The sequence below is a fragment of the Zerene cesonia genome, unplaced genomic scaffold (genome assembly GCF_012273895.1).
Source record: "Zerene cesonia ecotype Mississippi unplaced genomic scaffold, Zerene_cesonia_1.1 Zces_u009, whole genome shotgun sequence".
In the NCBI taxonomy this organism is placed as follows: Eukaryota; Metazoa; Arthropoda; class Insecta; order Lepidoptera; family Pieridae; genus Zerene; species Zerene cesonia.
Window position 1 is genome coordinate 784,656 of NW_024045139.1, and position 7,564 is coordinate 792,219.

Below are 7,564 nucleotides of genomic sequence, written 5' to 3' on the forward strand. Positions count from 1 at the left end.
TAATAAATGTTATTTGCAGTTAACAATTTTCTTTTTTCTTTATTACAATATTTATGGCAAGACTAGGTATTTACAAATCTGTGGTACAGCTATTGCTAGGGACAGTCTTGTGTTTTGTATTAACCGTTTCGGAGACGTGACAAAACAAACAGGCGTTATGTGGAGATATTTTTCATATTCCTATTCCATATTATATTCCAATTTATACTTTAAAGATGTGTCGAGAAATAAACGACAATATTATTTGTTTATTAGAACCGTTTGTTTACAAAATGCGCGATGTTTTTCAAAACAAGTGACAAAAATGTAATCTATTTCATTCCCCGGCGCGTTGCGATGATTCGCCATTCCTCGGAAGGCAGTCTCAATCCGAAATTTCAAAATTACTTCATGAAAAATGGCGCTTAGGCTCTTAGAGGAAATCGTTTCGAGTGGAACGAAATTAATAATTCCGACCTCGTAGCCGGTACTCGCTACATGTGCTTGCGTTCGATCGTCCTGTTCATTGTATTGTGTTGAATATATTTGTTTATTTTGTTAATGTTATAGAATGACGTGATTGAAATGCTCGAACTAGGCGTGGAATGTTACAAATCACATATTCAAAATAAATGAAACGTTCATTACTACATTACATGACGTAACGAAAAATTTGTTTCAATATGTTGAAATTTCACATTCACATTTACATTTGTATGTGAGAGTCGCTACTCGCCCTGGATCCATTTGGATTATTTTTATTTTTTCGTAGCTTTATTTTAAACAATTTTTATCCTAATTTTCGCGGAGGCGAATCCAGCAAAGGAGAGATCATTTAAATTTGTTAAGCCGTTCTTTAGTTGTGACGTAATTAAAACAACTATTTTGTGTACATAGATTAGTTAATATTACTTTCATCAATCATCATTTATTTTTATTGATAACGTAGAAAAAAGAGAGTTACTGTTGGACAATACAATTACTAGTTTATTACAAAAGAATTCTCACACGTTTGCAGAAAAACGTCACATTAATCGACAAATAAAGTCTGAATATTTCTGATAATTATAAAGCATGATAGAACCTTTATTTCATCATCATCTGTAATATTGAATACTATATAGTTACAATGAAAATAAAATTTCAGTTTTACGAACTCAGCATCCACAAAACTCTTACTGCTCGTATAATCCGACGAAATGTAGCAAGTCCCCTTGGATGAAGCGTCCATTACGGCCCTTTATAAATTCCACGACCTAAAGCATCGACAATTATTTCGCTCGAAAGCTCTAACTTTAGTTTATTGTAGGCTTTCCTTTGCGAAGTGCTGCGAATAATTTTGGATGTAACATTCATTTTGTTTAGTTTTCCGTATGGTGGAGTTGCTGATATTTATTGTACGTCTAAATAAATGTTTCTCCTAAAATTTCAAGGTCTTTATTGAAGCAATACCTTATTAAATGGATGGATAAGTTTTTTAAATATTTTTGGTTCATGAGACAATTATTTTAAATCGAAGGCCTTTGGATTCGTTTTGATATATGTTTTCAGCAATATATTCTTGTAGCTAGCTTTTCGCCAGCGGTTTCGCCTGATTAGTTAAGATGAAAGTTAGACAGTACCCGAGTTCTCGCATAGAACTTCCAGAATATATACTCTTCTATGTCTGTTCTCAGGTCTCAAAATAACACCAAATTTTATTCAATGCGGCCAAGTAGTTTAGGCGTTTATACTATTATAATAGGAAAGTAGCTAACGATAACTAATCCATGAGTCATAATTTGCGAAATTGCAAATAACCGTAATTAGCACGCCTATATTATCGTTCATTACACGAGCTGTTCGCCCCGGCTTCCACCCTGGTACATATTTAGCCTATCTCATTCAGTAAAGCTGCAGCTTTATAATAATGAAAGATTTTTTGAAATCGATACAGAAGTTTTTTCGTGAAATTCCTACAAACTTACTTACATACAAATCTTTTCTTTGTTAATATTAGTTTAGATGGTCATTCCTCCCTTTAACACAGGTTTCCATAAATTAGCTCAGAAGTTTCAAACGTGTACAGTAAACACGCAGCAACACGTTGCGTATAAACCATTACCCATATCCTTCCACGCATTTAATCCCGCCCAATGTTAGTACATGACAGGGTACAAATGAAAAAATTTTCGCATCGCGCCCGTATTTCGTTAAAATTATGTTTCAGTTAAAAAAACCTCATCTCTTTTATACACGGTCTGAATTAATGGAGTAAAAAATTCACACGAACCCCTTCCGCATTAAAAGATTTTGAATCTTTTTGCGATGCACGTAAAATATATGTTTGTTTGTCAACGAAATGTTGGCGGGATTAGTTGCTTTTTTGTTAGGGATCTTTTGACTGTATATTCTTCATTAATTATTGCTGTCCTGTTTGTGGTGTTTCCATTGAATTCTGTCTTCTTTTTTATCCCATTCATGTTTTGATTTAGCGACAGAATCAACTTCTCGATGTCTCCATTTTTAACATCCAACCATACCCAGTTCAAGAGATCGAGATAGAGAGTACTAGGGTAGCATTAGTGCAAAGGAAACACGAACAAAACGTGTTTCTTTTAAAAACATTATAGTATTAATGTTGAATGTACAAGTTGAAGCTAAATAATAATTTGGTATCGATTTCGATTGTAAGAGATACAAAACAAATAGCTCGAATATAAATTAACATTTGTTTAGTTATATAAAGTATAGAAAAATCGTAAACGATTTGTATAGAAATATACGTAAAAGAAAATTGAAACATATTGTATAAGTACAGCGGCCTCCGAATAAAAATCATTAGCCGAGAGAAACGGGGCATAAATCATTACATATTATCATAAATAAATATTCAATGGCGTCAGTATTAAATTTTATCCTAACAGTGGATTCTTGGCGGATCTCCAAAGGCCACGATTGCCTATACGTGGATGTATATACCTAGATGGTAGTATTTCCTTGTGTTTAATTTTCCCAGATGGTGTTAACTAAATTGGGAATTTAAAAAAACACCGATTTACATGAAAAGTAGGTAGGTATTTTCAAAAATTTCCATTAAATATAAAAAGTTGTAATAAGTATGGGTCAGATGTTATACATCTGTTTCACTGATCGATTTTCTTTATGGACAAGTAGGTGATCAGCCTTCCGTGTCCTTCCAGACCGAGACTTTTTTTTGTGTCCCACCGGGAGTCCGAACCCAGGACTCCTCGGTTCTACGCTCACGCGTTAACCTCTGTACCAAGGAGGCGATCGATTAAATTTAAATATAATGCTTAATACGAAAAGATGTAAGAATACTATTATTGTTTAAAACTTAACGATTTGACATATTTCACCACCACTTATTGCCAGTTCTACATGTTCTTTTATATTTTCGGCAGAGAAAAATAACCTAAATCTATTCACATCCAGTAACTCTACATCGAGTGTATGACGATGCAAAATTTGCTCCAATGTTTTCCAACGACCCCTACACTATCCATTTTCTATCCATTAAGGATCCTTGATTCCATCTTTGATTGTTTATCGGCGTTCACTACGCTTTGTGAGCTTAAAAAACTCGCAACACGAACTTTGCTTTTTCCGTTTTCGTCCGTTTGTACACGGGATCTCACTAATATCACAGTAATTCTGTTTGCTGCGCTAATATTGTGAGATAAAGATTATTTAATTTTTAATTTAGCAGTATTCTTATCTATACTAATGTTATAAAGCTGAAGAGTCTGTTTGAACGCACTAATCTAAGGAATTGCTGGTCCGATTTGAAAAGTTATTTCAGTGCTAGATAGCCCATATATTGAGGAAGGATGTAGGCTATATATGTACCACGGGCGAAGCCGGGGCGGACCGCTAGACTTTATAAACCGAGAAATAAGATGTTTTAAATGGTCACAATTTGATCCGATGATGACTATTTATAAGTATGTAAAAGAACTCGTAATATTATTATGGCATACAAGCTTAATATATAATAAAAGCTCTAAACATTGTCACAATCAGTCTACTAATAATATAAATGCAAAAGTTTATGGGATGCATGTTTAGTGTATGTAGGTTGGTATATGCTATACCTATGTTTCTATTTCACGCGAAAACCACTGAACGGATTTGGTGATACTCTGCAGTAATGTAGCTTATGCAACATAATCATTAAAGAATAATTTTTGCTCTCCGGTTAGGCCGGGGATGAAAACACACGACATAACTAGTAGATCATTTTGAACCTTCCAGAAATAACCTAACTTATTAGTTTATTGTTAAAAGAGCGTTAATCATTTAGATTTATTGTTCAGGCATCTACAAATGCGTTTGCGGATTCCATATTTATTTCTTTACAGGTACTTTGTATTTCAAACGTTATAATTTAGGTTAATAATGTAAAAACATAATATTTTATTCGTGCATTTTAAACGACAACACTTTCCTTAGAAAAATCAAACAATGCTAATTAATTCCTTGCTGGCTCTGAACGAAACACCGCACCCAAACAAATCGCTGAATCCTATACAAGCCTCTAATTATTCGTAAAGTCGGATGTAAGCAATTATAAAAGTAATCTGTCGTCAAGTCGGTCCGCAAACACGTCCCGTGATAAAGGTACCCACCTGTGATACGATTTATTGTTAAAGATGCCTGTTAATGCTGCGATTTATTTGTCGCCCTTTGTAATCTATGGGCAGATTGATGGAAAATTCATGGCACTAGATTGTGGCGTAGTAGAATGTTCCTACTAATATTATAAATGCGAAAGTTTGTAAGGATGAGTGTATGTTTGTTTCTCTTTCACGCAAAAGCTACTGAACCGATTGCAATGAAATTTGGTACGTAGACAGCTGGACAACTGTAATAACATATATGCTTTTTATCTCGATATTTCTACGGGATACGGACTTACACGGGTGAAACCGCGGGGCGCAGCTAGTAAATGTATATGTTGAAAGAAGATAAATACCTTTATTTAAAATTGGACTTTTATGTAAACAAAGATTGTCAATTGTCGAATAATTTGCCAAAATATTTTGCACAGAATTTATTTATTTAAATGACGTTTTCTTTCAGTTAATTTGTATTTATTGAAAATTGTACAACAGAGATGTCCAAGAATTACAAATAAATTATATTCATTTGTAATTCTCGGAATATTGAAATTTTTATTCGTTTAATTAAAATAAGTTTCATGGAATACGCTTTTATCATCCTAAGGTCATCTCAGTGTGTATTGCGTTGTGTGTTATTAATTCAAAAGCAATAATTAATTATTGTGATAAACTTTACTTAATACCTTACTAGGTATTTCTTAGTAGCATTATATTATATGTGGTTATACTATATAACCCCCAAAGGAGGTCTGTGTCTTAGCAGTGGGAACATATATGGGCTGATGATGATGATGTTGATACTATATAAATTATTACATAGCTTATGATAAGACCGTCTCCTTGGTACAGTGGTTAACGCGTGAGCGTAGAACCGAGGGGTCCTGGGTTCGATTCCCGGTGGGGACGCACAAAAAAAAAAAAAATGTCTCGGTCTGGCAGGACACAGAAGGCTGATCACCTACTTGTTCCTAAAGAAAATCGATCAGTGAAACGGATGTACATCATCTGCCCCATACCCCACTAGGGGACACGGGACTTCACACACACTTATGATAAGACCTTATATAACATAGCATTAATTCCGTTCAAAGTAAAATAGTTTTCAATTGTTTTCACATTGATATTACATCCGGTATCTACATAAAAAGGACACACAATTACAAGTAATGATAATGCGTATGCTAATATATAAATAATCCTACTTCCTACTAATATTATAAATGCGAAAGTTTGTAAGGATGTGTGTGTGTTTGTTGCTCTTTCACGCAAAAACTACAGAACCGATTACAATGAAATTTGGTACGTAGACAGCTCGACAACTGGAATAACATATAGGCAACTTTTTATCCCGATATTCCTACAGGATACAGACTTACGCGGGTGAAACCGCGGGGCGCAACTAATTCTAATATAAATTCATAAATTATGTATCAATCGATACAATACCCGAAAGTCGTGCCGTGAATGTAATCAGTTGTACAGATAAGTTAATTATAATGAGTCGCGCAGTTCACAGCAGACGTGTCTCTTTGTGCGAACTGCCAGAACAATGTGGGGCTCCCATTCACGGGCCGTCTTTTGTAGACTGAGGTTAATTTATGGCAGTTCCTTAGTGTGACTTTAGATCTGGCTTAAGTTTAAAGTTGGGAACTATGGAATACTCGAGTAGGGAGCTCGTGCTGGTTTTATTTTTAGAATTTTGCACTTATAATTAATATCAATACAACTTATACATAACTAGTTTTTGCCCGCGGCTTTGCACGCGTTATTTTGGAGTAGTTTAATAGATGTTATTATAGATATATAACCTTCCACTTGAATCACTCTATCTATGAAAAAATCCCATCAAAATCCATAGTTTTTAATATTTAAACTTATATAAAAACATAGGGACAGAGAAAGCGACTTTGTTTTATACTATGTAGTGGTTATAGTAAAATAACTATAACTAAATAAATGTGTATAAATATGGATCGTATGGTACTCATTTGACTGGTACATTTTTGCAGTCTCGTATTGATATCAGTTTTGTATTGTTTTTGTAGAATATAGAAGTTTCCCTAACTAAGAGAGTATCCGCAAATGTCGTACAGAAGAAACAAGGTTTTATAACAAATATTTTTGTATTTCATTAATATTTTTGTTGTATGCAATGAACATAATATGAATAAATTAATAAATGAATAAAATTATGATTAGATTACCCACTACAAAGATACCGACTAAATATTATGAGAAAAATCTAGAAAACTGAAGCGGTTAACGTTGTTCTGCATTACTCTTATCATTTAGGGATATGAAAAATAGATATTGGCTGACTCTTAAGCCTATATATACCACGTACCTCCCTAGCGATATGCACACAAAATTTCATGAAAATGGTTCCAGCCGTTGTGAGGAGTTTGGTAACTTACATTGTGACATGATTTATATATCTTATACCTTTAAACGAGCAATTCTTGTATGTATATATATATATATATATATATATATATATATATATATATATATAATTGGAATCTCGGAATCGGCTCCAACGATTTTCATGAAATTTAGTATATAGTGGGTTTCGGGGGCGATAAATCGATCTAGCTAGGAATCTTTTTTAGAAAATGTCATATTCGTGTTTTATTCGTGATTTATCGACTTAAACTTACTTTTTTAACAAATAGGAGGCGTTTGAGTAGTCCCAATTTATTATGGCGAATAATAATACTATAAATGCGAAAGTTTGTGAGGATGGATGCATATGTATGTGTGCGTCTGTTACTCTTTCACGCAAAAACTACTGAACCAATTGCAATGAAATTTGCTTCGTAGATAGCTGGACAACTGAAATAACACATAGGCACTTTTTATACCGATATTCCTACGGGATACGGACTTACGCGGTTTCAACCGCAGGTCACAGCTAGTCTATCCTAATAAGCTGAAGAGTTTGTTTGAACGCACTAATCTCAGTA